This window comes from Corvus brachyrhynchos, unplaced genomic scaffold (assembly GCF_000691975.1).
Source record: "Corvus brachyrhynchos isolate BGI_N302 unplaced genomic scaffold, ASM69197v1 scaffold116, whole genome shotgun sequence".
NCBI classification, from domain to species: domain Eukaryota; kingdom Metazoa; phylum Chordata; class Aves; order Passeriformes; family Corvidae; genus Corvus; species Corvus brachyrhynchos.
The window spans coordinates 14099608-14112690 of NW_008240221.1; the positions used below are offsets into that span (position 1 = coordinate 14099608).

Genomic DNA, 13083 nt, shown 5'->3' on the forward strand with positions numbered 1-13083 from the left:
TTCCCTACCACATGCGTTATAGAACAAATTGCACAAATGTAAGAATATTTAATCCTATAAAAAATACCTAGTAAAAGCTGTTTGAAGAAGCTGTCAAATAAGTTCAGATACAAACACTTTAACTGCTGTCAGATTCCATAAACAATAATAGCTGGCATGTATTTTCAGTCTTAGAAGTAAAGATTATTCATAATTTTAAAAGTATTTGCAAAAAAAACCCATCACACAAATAGACTTTCAACAACAGTATAAACTATGGGAATAACATGCATAGGAAAATAACACATTGTATAATTTATTACATGGTTGGCTTACCTTCATGATGGATAGAACAACTTCAGTGATTTATATGGCTGGAAAATGATTCATCCAACTTTTAATTTAGCCCATAATGGTTAACTGTGCAAGAGTTGCAATCTTAATTGCTGTTCCAGTGTCTCTTCCATAACTGAAAGCCACTCCCGTGGATTTCCTGCGTGGTAGTACCTGGAAGTGTATATTTTGATTTTAAAATTTGGAAATGACCATAATATTTGTAAGGCCAAGCTGGACAGGCCTTTGAGCAACCTGGTCTAGTGGAAGGTATCTCTGCCCATGGCAGGGGATTGGAACTGGGTGATCTTTAAGGTCCCTTCCAACCCAAACCATTCTATGATTCTATGATGATTTTTTAAAATATTTTGCACTCACACACCTTCACCCTGATCTGCCAGAGCAGGGAGCAGGATGAGGCCACTGGTGCTGTTTTTCTGAGTGCTGAGTGTTTCTGTCTGAGCTGGCCACTGGAACCATCAGTGCACATTTTACACATTTGTGGATGTGTCTGCTGGACCCAGGGGTGTGGAGCTGCAGCAGCCTCACCTCTGTGAGGCTACTGGATTTAGCAACTCCCAATCAGTTGAGAATCAGCCATGAAAATACTAGTCTTGAAAGGCAGGATGTATTTTCATTAGAAGTGGAAGCTTTTGGCAGGAAAGAAATACTGTTCATGGCAGAGGGATACCAAAAAAGCCCCTGAAGAAAAGTGTTCCTGGCTATGGGATTCCATCACTGCCCTGTGGTGGATGACAGCTCCAGGCACTCACTGTACTTTCCTAGGTGGAAAAAAACAAGGGAGATGGATTAGGAAAGCAATGTGGTGGTTAAGTGATAGAGCTAAAAGGGGTCTTCTGCCTGGAAATAATCCAGAAACTTCTGGGGGAGGGAACGACTTTCCCATGGGACAGGGTTAAATGGGCATTAAAAGGTCATCGTGATACCCTGCGCAGGAGTGGATTAAGAGTATCTAAATTATTCCTCTTCAAGTGCTTGTACAAGCTGCTTTTAAATACAGCAGTGCCAAATTTCCATGGGGGATCTGTCCTCTTACCTGACTCTCCCTGCTGTTAGAAAGCTGTCCTACATATCAATAGCAGGAGTCAGAAAAAGGTTTTATCCATGCCATTACCCCAAGACTGTAAGAAGCAGAAGATTTTTAAGACCGCAGAGAAATAAAATGTATTTCAAGCTACCTTTTTTTATTTCTACCTTCTCTATCAAGTCTGGATGTTAAAGGGAAAGTAGTGGAGCATCCCTCAAAAAACATCTTAGAAAATGTAATTGTTCCTCCTCCAGACATGGCAAAGGCCAGATCTGCTTGAAAAATTCCAGTGTCTAAGTCAGTGAAACAATGGTAGGAGTTGTCTCAATGAGACAGGGAATCTAGCGTTATGAGGAATGAGAAATAAAACTCTGTTAAATCAATTTTCCTTTAATAATTGTATATCAAAGAAGGGTTTCAGGGAAAAAACCCCCAAAAAACAATGAAACTAACACATTCCAGCCAAATCTTTTTTGATACTTTTGAAGAGACTATAAACATTTTCCCTGAAATCATGAATTTCCTGTGGAAGTATAAAACTCCTGTAAACATTTTGAGCTAAAATTGTTGCCCTCCTGCAAGTGAATCTTCTCCAGTCAGCGCAGTGACAAGATCACCCACAGTATCAGCAGCCACCTCCCAGAATAATCACAACTTCTTTCACGTCTTCCCTCTAAAGAGCCTCCCCGAAGGCCCCTCTCAAGTCAAGTATTTCAAGTGGTCTTTCTCTTTTCTGTGCCACTGATTGTCACAGACCTCAGAAGTTTAGGCTTAGCATGTACACCTCCTCAAAATAGCTGTCTGGGGACTAAAAGATAGGGCTGTGGCCATTGAGAGGTGGGCTAAAAATAATGACTTCCCCTCAAAAAGAAATTAATTTTAAGGCCCTCGCTCTGTGCTGGGCTTAAACACTGTGCCAAGCAAAACTTGACTTAAGCATGTGTTTTGCCTTAAACAAACTCTTAAAATGGATCTGGGGAATAAGAATGGATTTTGATTTAAGCACAGGCTTAAGTGCTTTGCTGAACCAGGGTCCAAAAGCCTCAGTCCCTAACCTGTTGTTTACAGTTGGTCTTGGCATCTGTGTTGTAATTTTAAGGACATACAAAGGTTAGTGGAAATACTGAAGTGGCTTTGCTCATTTTAGGTGAACCTGGCACACATGGAAGGATTTTAGGAAGCATTTATAGCCCAAACCAGGAGGCTTTGTTGGCATCAAGCATCTTTCCCAGTCATTTGGTACATTCTAAATGTGCAGCTCACCACACGGCAAAAATTACTCCCTGTCCGCCATGTGGTAGAAGGGGAATTGGACACAGGAAAGGCATTCAAAAGATAGAAAGCACTTAATTGCAACAGCCAAGGAGAGGCTTTCATCATGTGGCCATTCTGGATGACATTGGACATGCGACTGATTGGCACAGCATTATTTGGGTTTTTCACTTTGATCATAAAATTACCAGGAAAGGCTTAATGGAGTTATAAATATCTTGTTTCCATGAGAGTCCTGGGAGGATAATTATAGCACTGAAGTCTTTACAAAGATAGAGCATTTATAAAATGATATTATCTGAGGTCTCCAATGGATAATGCAGGGAATTCTGCACTCTATTCCCAGCTCCCCTATTGACTCACTGTGCTCTTTGGGTGAATCACTTCATCCCTGTTTCCTCACACAGGGGTAATAATGACAATCACCCACTGCTGCAAAGTCTGTATGGCTTAAAAGCTGTAAGTGTTGCTCCCACTCATCAGAGCACTCCTGCCTGGTTATTGATAGCAATGGCTGTCTGGAAGGCTTTGGATGAGCTGCATGTTTTCCTGATGTGTGCTACTGGTAAATTACACTACTTGTAGAGTTACAGTCAAAACACTCAGGAGAAATATTTTAAATGACTTAATTCACAGTTTTTAAGAGGATGATGAAACAACTGTACCGCCCAGTCTTCAGAAATACTTTAATGCAGAGCTTGGCATTTAAAGACTATGGACAAGTTTCTTGTTGAGTGAAAAGACATCTTCCTTTCATAAAACCAACCCCTACGGAGGAGCATTACTACCTAGAAAGTTGAGTAGCATCTGTCTGTGAGTAGGAACTACACCTATACTCTAGCTTTCCTAAGCTGCACTAGGCTTTACCTGCTCTAGAGAGTCCATACATCATCTTCCCAGCTTTGAAAAAGGCAAGTGATGAAGGAGTGATGGCAAATGAGCAAATGATTGGGCCTGAGCTCACGTGGGATACCTTGCCTGAAGGGCCTAACATGGATTTTGGTTACAAAAGCCTAAACTTCAGAGCTGGAGAGGAGATCCTACATCTCCCAGGAATAGCCCTGTAACAGCCCTGGCTGTGATTGCAAACGGCTCCTGATAAATTTGAGAGAGATCAGAGCTCTCCAGTAGTGGATGGGCCTTTGGAGCTTGCTGTGCGTTTTTGCAGTGGACTGAAACAAAAAGGAGCAGATTCCTACCTGGAATGAAGTAGAACTGCAGATCAGGAAATGGAAATGTTTTACCAAGCACTGAAATGACATTTCTATGTGAATAGTCCTGACAACAAAATTGCCATTTTTCCAAAATAGAAGCTCTTGATCTGGAGTGGGTGCATTCCTGGGGTGAAGGGAGGAGGAAAAGGCAACCTTATTACTTTCAGGAATCTGCAAAACAAACCAGGAGAGTCTGAAGACCTAAATTCTCTATATGGGCATTCTGCCTCCAAAAAGCAACTTTTAGGTAGTCTACAAAGGCAGAAAACATCTTTTTCTGAGTGCATAATACTCCGATCATGTAATCACAGCTGGGCAAAGAAATCGAAACCTAAGGAGGATCATGTTCTCACAAAGTGTCATTAGGGAATGAAAAGACTTAGCATTCCTTTTTTCCAGGGTCCTTGCTCAGAGGCAATTACCAGTGATTTCTGTGAAGATCTGACCCAAATAAGAGCCAAGAGAGGCTCTGTGGATGTGGTCCCTCAGCACTGCATGTCCAAACTACTCTTGCTGTGGGGTCTTGCACTGGTAAAGCAGGATCCAAGTTGAAGATGGGGCTCTGTCACACCTTCCTCTCAAAGGTCCCAATTGTAGCCAGACTTGACTCTTTTCAATTAAACACAGAAGTTGGTTTTTGTAACTGCTGACACAGATCCACAGGCAGTTTCAAGGCACTGGCCTTTTATCCGGCCTTTATTCTGAAGCCCATCAATGCTCAGAAAAGCATTAAGTGTGTCCTTCTGTTCACTTGACACCACAAGAAAATCAAGTGATTTCCATTATTGTGACATGGCCTCCTGAACGTGATTTCCAGGTTAAAATGAATAAGCAGTGCAAGATACTCAAAGAGTTCTGCTCTTTAAGTAATTCACTACAGCTGGAGATACTGCCTTTGATGCTCTTCTGCCCAAATCTTAGTATTATAATTTACTATTTTAAGCTTGTTTATAGAACTGGAATAATATGCAGATAAAAAAGGATAATTACTAGGGCGTTTTCAGGCATTAAAGCTGAGGTTTGAAGTTCCTTTTTCTGAGAAAATAAACCAAAGAATGTTTTACTATCTGAAAACCTGGCAACTGGTTTTACTTACCATGAAGTGAAATCAAGCACCCCTTTGTTAAAAGCCAGTTTCATCACAATGATCTGGTTGTTCCTAAAAATAATAAAGAGGCCTGAATCAGCAGGAGATGGTTTTATTCTGTCCTTTGGGTATTATTCGATATACCTAAATTTTTCCAGCAGACTCTGGCCTTGCAGCCTGGTTCAGAGGTTGCACATTCAGGCCTGTGGGTCTGTAGGAAATGAGCTCTCTACACACCCTCAAGCCAGGACAAATCCAAGTGATTTGTTGTAATCACATCTGCCCTGAGTTGCCACACTTGCACCTAGGAAGGTGCATTTATCCATCCACACAGAAACATTCCAGCGTTGGCATCTTTGTACAGGGGTCAAAGGTGGAAGCTGGGCAAAGGTGGGAGCTGGGGCTGTCCTGCCTGCTGGGCTCTGAGCTCTCACAGCCTGGGGATGTGCCATGCCACTGGATGTCACAGCAGGCTGCTCCCCAAGGTGGCACTGGAGCAGGTAAAGGACACAATCAGACTAGAGGCCCTGCTTCATCTTTCCTTTTTATCTTCCATTTACTGTTTCTGTCCTCCCTAGGGACTTCATCAGTGTCCTTTTTTCCCTTTCCCAGCTCAGCTGTAAACTCAGCTTACATTTTCCTTCAGGTTTTTCAGATATCCAGGCTGCCAAATACCTGTACAGCTTTAAGCTGGAGTGCAACACTACAGGGGTAAGCCTGGCAGATCAGTGCCTCAGTAGGAGATAACTCCTGAAGGGACTGGCTGTCCTTTCTGGAGCTCTGTCACACTGCTGGGAGAGCAGGAGGAAGGGGCAGAGCCTTCCCTCTGGCTGATGTGGAAGGAGGACACTCCTTAGAGGTTGCTCTGCTGCAGTGACTCAGTGCCATGGAAGCTGGGACTGCCCAAAAATATCAGTGTCACCAAGACCGTTTCCATTTTGCCATCCCCAGTATTCCCCTTGCACCAGGGCTGCCAGGACAGGGGCACTGGCATCATCCACTGTCAGTCACTGATGTGATCTCTAGAAAATCAGTGCTAAAATATATAAAAGCAATCATATAAATACAAGCATACACAAAGATAAAGTATGTAAGCAAACTATGTTTTAGTAGAAGTGTTGAAAAATTAAGTTTTCACTTTTAGGCACAATTCAGGCTCAAAAATATAGTCTCAATTGTTACTTACCTTCTTGAGCTGCTTATTTTCTATTAACTGAATGTGTATGTGGTGTCATGTGCTGACTAATAACACAGCCCTCTGCTTCCCATGATACTCCAATTATGCCTCCAGTAGTCACTTAAAAGTGTCAGAATAATGAATGAAAATTTCAGAGAAGAAAAAGAAACACAAGAAGCCTAAAGATTATGGATCATACCTTAAGAGACTGAAACATATGAATTTTTGTAACGATCTGTCAATATAAACAAAGCTCCTTAAAATTACATTTTGGAAAGCCTTCCTGTGTCAATCTCCGTAATTAAGGATAAAGATTAATAAAAGGCAAAGAAATCTTGTACAGTGGACCTCTCCATCAAACCTGTCTAGCACTGCTTCAAAACTAGGGCTCCTAAATTCTACTTTTCAACAATTAATAAACATTAATTACCACACTATTTGCCTTATAGGAGTAAATTGTGTCTTGCAGTGAATTACATTCTGTGGCCTTCTAATTAGAACATATAAAAATAGAATTTCTGGTAGCTTTGTTTTCTTAGTTGCTTACATTCTGAAGTAAATTAAATAATCTATTCATAAGCTCAGTCTGTATTTAGATACCTAAATAAGCATCTTGATTTTTCAGAGCACCTACAACTCTGAGAGTCACACAGTGCTTCTGAAAACCAGGCCATTTATTTAGGTGTCTATATTTAGGTACATGAGTTTGAAGCATTTGGCTTGAGGTCACATAGCTATGGCTCATTGCATTTTTTTATTTCCATTTGGGTCACAATGGGCAAGTCACTTCTAATAATTCTCATCACAAATATAAGAAATAGCAGGAGAGATGGTAAGAATTACTTACTAAAAAGCATCATGATGCTTAGCACTTCCTTAAAATACATGGAGTTTCCTTCACAGAGAATTAAAATCTGAAAAAAGATAGAAATCAGTGCATCAGAAAGGTAAGACAGTGTGTTTAGAGATTGAACTTATGTTGTGGTTAAACTGTGCTCATTTCCTGGACTGAATTTTCTGACATCTTTGTCATGGCCTCTATAACCTTGTGACCATTTTGACAAGCCAGATGTCTCAGCTTCCTGTATTTTGACTGGGCAAATCCTAGAAACCAAGTGCTTCTACTTGTTAACACATGGCAGCAAACCACAGTTTATTCTTGAGGAATTTGGGCTGACATCATCAGTCATGCTCTTGAATTGTGGCTACACCTCCAAGACTGCCTTTGAATTTGCACAGTAGCTTGTACAGGCCTTGACCTTAATGAAACATTTTGACCTGAAATAAACAGTCCAGGACTCTGCTGACAAAAGATCCCTTGGAAAAGGACATCAGGAGGAAAACACAAAATTTTAAAGAAACAAGGAAAAAAATTAAAACCTTGTATTTCAGCATCCTCATTCAAATGTGAGAATTTGCATCTGGCCATAGTATTTCAGATCTGAGAGAGCTGCACTTGTACTGTAAGAATGTTGTTTGTTACAGAACAAAAGGTTTGTGTTTTTCTTTCTTGAAATGGAGGTTGTTTTAAAAGTCAATGAAACCTGGTTTTCCCCTTGATCTATCATGCATCTAGGCTGAAAAAACATCTCTTGGTTAAAAATATTCCTTCAACAGAAATGGGGACATGCCATTTTTGTTGTCTTTAAAGCTGAGGGTTAGCTACAAGATAGTAAAGCTCTGTTTTGTGGGACCTTATGTTAGATAGGGAATTTTTGCAATGTGAAATCAAAAAGCCCTTTATTTTTTTCTGACAGCTCTCACTCTCTGAAGTAGATGTAAAATGGAAAGATTCTTTGTTCCTGTTCTCATTGCCTTAAAAGACATGAGCTCCTTGTCTGACCTCTGTCTGCTCCTGAAGATGCTTAGAAACAACAGGGATGTGCCAGAGAGGGGATTTAGGGAGCAACAGAGCCAAATGCAGGGAGTGTCCCCCTGCAAAGGCGGGAGCTCAGGGGTTCCAGAGCAGTGCCACAGGTTCTTATAGAATCACAGAACGGTTTGGGTTGGAAGGGACCTTCAGGATCATCCCATTCCATCCCCTGCCATGGGCAGGGACACCTTCCACTATCCCAGATTGTTCCAAGCCCCATCCAACCCGAAGCTAAGCACTTCCAGGGATGGGGCATCCACAGCTTCTCTGGGCAACCTGTGCCAATCCCTCATCACCCTCAGAGGGAAGAATTTCTTCCCAATACTAACTCTAACCCTGCCTTCCTTCAGCTTAATGTCTTTTTTCTTGTTCTACCACTCCATGCCCTTGATAAAAGTTCCTCTCCAGCTCTCTTGTAGTCCTTTTAGATGCTGGAAGCCCTCTCTAGGTTCTTCTTCACACTTGCCTGATCCCCACAGACCAGATTTGGAGAGAACAGACATCCCAGCTGGAGCATGTGCTTCCCTGCATCTCCAAGCTCCCAAAGAAAACAGCTCTGGCCCATGATCAACCTGCTCGTGGAGTAACGTGTGCAAGGGCACTACAGGCACTGGCATTTTACAGAAGGTGAAGGATAGTCTCCTTTCTTGCAGGAATTTTTTATTTGTGCAATTATTATTCCTGTACCCAGATCTATATAAACTGCTCTGTAGATAAAAAGCAAAAAGAGTGTCTGCTTTGCACCTTTTTGCTTTTCTCTGCAATATGTATCAGCTAAGCTGCTCTGCAGTTGCTGTGCACACACAGACACTGGAGAGGTGTCCAGGCAAGGTTGTCTCACTGCCCTGAGTGACTGGGTGATGAACTGGCAGATGAAGTTCAGCAGTGGTAAGTGCAAAGCAATGCAGAGGGAAAAAAATAAACCCAACCACATGCACACAGACACTGGTTCCAGCACTGCAGAAGATCTGGAGACTGAAGTGGAAAGCCCTCTGGAAACATCAGCGTGGGACTAGGAAGTGGTCAAAAAAAGGAACTGAATGTTAAGAATCAGTAGCTCCCCGCTTAGATGATGAGGGGACCCCCAGAGTCATTGGACTCTTTAGCCCCAATGCTCAGAGTTAGTCAAAGTCCCTTGGCCAGACAGCTCTTGTCTATTCCAGATCCGGCAAAATTCAACAGCCATTTTAGCAGAATCAAAGTTTCAAAGTAGTGTTTTCTTGTAAAATTAGAAAGGCTAGAGAGGATGGTGATAAAGTCTCCCACTGAAAACAGAGAAAACCACATGACACTGAAAGAGAGATAGCTAAAGGGAAATCCAGTTAAAGGCTAGAAAATGATCACAGAATAGTTTGGGTTGGAAGGAATATAAAAGATCATATAATTCCAACCCTTGCCATGGGCAAGGACACCTTCCACTAGACCAAGTTGCTCCAACCTGTCCTTGAACACTTCCAGGGATGGAGTATCCAGAGCTTCTCTGGGCAGCCTGTGCCAGGCCCTCACCACCCTCATTGGGAAGAACTTCTTCCTAATATCTAATCTAAACCTGCCTTCTCTCAGTTTAAGGTCATTCCCCCTTGTCCTGTAATGATGGTGAGAAGGTATAAACAATAAATTTACTGCCTCTGTAACAAGGGAACACCTAAGCAGGGATAAGACTTGAAGTTGTTTTTACACATAGTGAAGAAATATCCTGTCACAGCACATTGTGGAAAGCAAAACCACAAATGGGCTCAAAAAGAGATAAGAAAAACTCCTAGAGAACAGGACCACTGGTAGCTACTAAGTGGAGAAACTTGGATTTAACCATGAGTTCCAGAAATCTCTGCCTCCCTAGTTGCTGGAAAATTATAAGGTAAATGGGAAAATACAGAGCCTATTTTTACACTGATTTACCAAGCATCCAGTCTTGGCTGCTGGAGACAAAAGACATAGCTAGATGGATCCAACTGTGTTTTTTATATTTTAAAAGAGTAACAGAAACAATCAAGATTATAATGCTGATAGAGTCAACATTAATTTTACTTGCTTTATCCACTCTAATCTCCAGACTCAGCCATTTGCAAGAAATCATAATCCGTATCTGGCCAAGGAATTTGGGATTATCCCAGTGAGCAGAAATGTAAAAGATGAAGTACTGACTTCTTCAGCATCCACAGATTTTCAGGCATTACTTACTTGTTTCTTCTGAAAAAGGGAAAATTTGTCACCAAAACATCTGCAGAGGCTGCAGGACTTAGCCTGGGTTTGTATTTTGATGATCAGAAACCAGGGTAACATGGTGGGGGGGCAAAATCTTTTGGTTACAGTGCTTCAGTTGTGTTGAAATTCCCTGTGGCTGCTTCAGCACACTTGAGAGGCCACTTTTGCTTACAGATTAAATCTGGAGATGGGAAGCAGGTGCAGACTGAAGATAATGAGCAGCTCAGGATTTGAAGGAGACTGGCTAAGCCTGTGCTCTGGGATATCAGTAACAAACTCCCACTCAGTTCTGTGGGATGAGCTCACAGCACTGCTTGTGGATCCTGCAAGTAGCAGCTGTTTTATCACCTCCTTTGGTATCCTTTCCAGAATTACAGCTTCCTTCAGGTTTTGGCACTCTACCACTGCTTGGGTTGTGGGAAGATGGCCACAGCCTTTAGGAGGCACAGGGTGCATGGCCTGAACAGCTCTAGGGTAAAGGGTGGGATTCCACAAAGGACCTTCTCTCAATTGCTCTTATCCTGTTATTTTGGCAACACCATTTTTCCATGTCTAAATAATATATTATTTTGTGACCTTTCCTAATAGAAATCTTTAATGCTTGTAACAGGGGATGTTAAAATCCTGCAGTTGTTGCCATTCTTATAATTATCTACTTTGAAGGACATTTTACTGCAAACAATGGAATTCAGGGGTTTTTTCCCCTTCATCTTAGCAATAGTGCCTGGATGCATATAAACCTGAAGTGCTGACCTTGGCTTTCCTGGTTTTTCTTGAGCATGGGTTAGCTTGCTTTCAAAACTGTAGAGATTCCTGTTTTACCACAAGGAAAACACACGCTAGGGCAGCTTCATCCCAATGAAAACATTCTTCCCAATATGAAAATTAATAAAAATTGAGACACAAGACACAGTTAAGAGGATGGAGATAAAAAGGCACAAGGAAATTTTATATCATAAAATGCAGGACAGAAAAAGCCCAGTGGATGCTCTTCCTACTCAGAATATTAAAATAACACATCATGCAAAGGGAACACACATAAATGGAGACAAATGAAAATATCCTACCAGGTTTAATTCCCAAAACAAAAACCAACAAGCAAATAATTTGATTTAAAAGCTGATTAGTTTATATAGTGACATTTTTGGTTCCATAGCTCGCTTTCTTTTCTGCGTAATGCCTAAAGCAGTAAGATCATGGTCAGGGATTGATATTTTAGGCACAAGGGCAATACAATGAAAATAATAATTACTATTATAAGTTACCTATTATCCATTTAAAAATAAAAGTAGAACCAAAGCAGAAACCCTGAAAGAAGTCTAAACCAGATATGCATAAAGGCATAAGTCAGTCCTTAGTTAAGGGACCAGGAAGAAACTCTTCTGTTTCAAGTACAACAATCTCCAGGGCATTGCTCTTTGCTGCCTGCAGAGATGAGGTGGGATATGCTATTGATTTCATTCTTCACACCATTTATTTTCTGTTATTATTGGAAAGTGCTGCTATAAATGGCACACATCTTTTTATATATTTTTAACTAATGGAGAGTTATTCCTTACACAGATTTTTATAGGGTATTTAATAATTACATGGGAGTCATCTAGTTCTTCATTTCATTCTATAGATTTTCAAAGCCATCTTTACAGAAACCTATTTACGTTTCTGTATTACCCTATTGATTAAATCCCTTTGTATTACATTCCAAAGCAAAGAGACCACAGAAAATCAGTGTTAGCCTCTGACGTTTAGCAGCCTCGGATGTGCAGCTGGAAGAGAGAAAATAGCCCTTCCTTTAATAAAACATGCCTTGGGGGCATCTGAGGGCTTTCTCTTCTTTTTAAAATCATGACCAGCATCAGCCTTTTTCTATTGTAAATGTGATGTTCCTTTAGAGCCCTATAAATGTCCCTTCTGGTCTTGTCCATAGTGAGGAGATACCCCTGATTCACCTGTTAACCTGAAGAACTGGATCCATCCCAGATGGAGCTGGCTCCAAAGCACAGTTTAGGTGTTGTTGGTCAGAGGTGGGAATGGTCTTGGAAGCTCCATCCTCCAGAGTAATTAGGACCCCTACAACATCAGCACGAGAGGGGCCTGAAGGGCTGTCACTAAAACCATGGTGAGGTGCCCTGGCACTGTTTGGCCATCCATCCTACTCTGTCTGCATCCCATCCCACCTCTCCCCTACGTTATCCCATCCCACCACCCCTTCTCACTCCCATTCCATTCCATCTCATCCCACACCACCTCCCCCCTACTCCACCCTATCCCATCCATCGTTCTTGTTCAAATTCCATCCCATCCCACCTTTTCTCACTCCCATTCCATCCCATCCTGTATGTCCCCTACCTGATCCCTCCTATCCGACCTCATCTCTCCCTTACCTTACCCTAACCTACTCTGTATCTCCCTACTCCATTCCACCTGACTTCACCCAATCCCACTTATCCTCAGGGCGGGGGCACCGAAACCTTGAGGGAGAGCAGCTTTGCTGCGAGAACACAAAACACTGCCTGGTTCCTACCGCTCCCTGTGTGCTGGGGTGTCATGAGCTCCTGCCCCGGTTCACCTGTGTCCCCTCACTGCCCTGTCCCGCTCACCCGTCCCGCTCACCTGTCCCCTGTCCCCATTCACCTGTCACATATCCCTGTTCATCCCTTGTCCCCACACATGCCCTGCCCGGATCACCTGTCCCCACTCAGCTGTCCCTGTACATCGCCCGTCCCCTCACGGCCCCCGCCCGTCACCGATTCCCGGCGCGTCGCCGTGGGAGCTGGGGGCGTGGCCAGCGGTGTGGGAGGCGGGACAATCGGGCTTTTCGCGTTCTCATTGGCGACTCCTCCTGCCCGTTTAGGCGGGAGCGTTGCTGATTGGGCCGCCCCGTCCTCCACCTTG

At 42.5% G+C, this 13083-nt stretch overlaps 1 long non-coding RNA gene across 1 annotated transcript; it reads right to left on the reverse strand.

The window, feature by feature from the left end:
- Window positions 1-1011: 1011 nt before the first annotated feature.
- On the reverse strand, window positions 1012-12963 carry LOC108449268. The gene is made up of 5 exons (XR_001865417.1): window positions 12877-12963; window positions 12138-12258; window positions 6958-7024; window positions 3832-5005; window positions 1012-1094 (listed from the first exon to the last, which is right to left on the reverse strand). It is a non-coding gene; the product is annotated as an uncharacterized LOC108449268 (long non-coding RNA).
- Between the last annotated feature and the right edge of the window lie 120 nt (window positions 12964-13083).